General features: G+C 49.8%; 1 protein-coding gene across 1 annotated transcript in view; it reads left to right on the top strand.

Moving 5' to 3' along the window:
• The window catches only part of GREB1L (growth regulation by estrogen in breast cancer-like), a 177248-nt gene that overhangs the window by 96767 nt on the left and 79774 nt on the right, over positions 1-707 (top strand). The gene's annotated exons all lie outside the window — the stretch shown is intronic.

Here is a 707-nt window from a genome sequence, read left to right on the forward strand (position 1 = left end):
GAAAGGGGAAAGGAAAGGAAATCTCAGGAAGTGAAACATGTATTGTTTGTTTCTGTTTTTGTTTTTTGTTGTTTTTTGAGACAGAGTCTCGCTCTGTCACTCAGGCTGGAGTGCAGTGGCACAGTCTGCTCACTGCATGCTCTGCCTCCTGGGTTCAAGTGATTCTTCTGCCTCCTGAGTAGCTGAAATTACAAGCGTGCACCACCACGCTCAGCTTATTTTTGTATTTTTGGTAGAGACAGGGTTTCATCATATTGGCCAGGCTGGTCTCAAACTCCTGATCTCAAGCAATCTGCCTGCCTTGGCCTCCCAAAGTGCTGGGGTTACAGGCGGGAGCCACACCGCGCCTGGCTGGTTTTTTTGTTTTTGAGATGGAGTCTCGCTCTGTCACTCAGGCTGGAGTGCAGTGGCGCGATCTCAGCTCACTGCAACCTCTGCCTCCTGGGTTCAAGCGATTCTCCTGCCTCAGCCTCCCATGTAGTTGCGTGCCACCGTGCCTGGCTAATTTTTGTGCTTTTAATAGAAGCTGGGTTTCGCCTCTACTAAAGGCAAAAATGTTGGCCAGGCTGGTCTTGAACTCCTGAACTCAGGTGATCCTCCCGCCTCGGCCTCCGAAAGTGCTGGGATTACAGGCGTGAGCCACTGTGCCCAGCCGTATTGTCATTTGTTGTTTTCTGATTTCTTATCTGAAAATAAACTTGATCAGG

The sequence above is a fragment of the Mandrillus leucophaeus genome, unplaced genomic scaffold (assembly GCF_000951045.1).
Source record: "Mandrillus leucophaeus isolate KB7577 unplaced genomic scaffold, Mleu.le_1.0 Scaffold51, whole genome shotgun sequence".
In the NCBI taxonomy this organism is placed as follows: Eukaryota; Metazoa; Chordata; class Mammalia; order Primates; family Cercopithecidae; genus Mandrillus; species Mandrillus leucophaeus.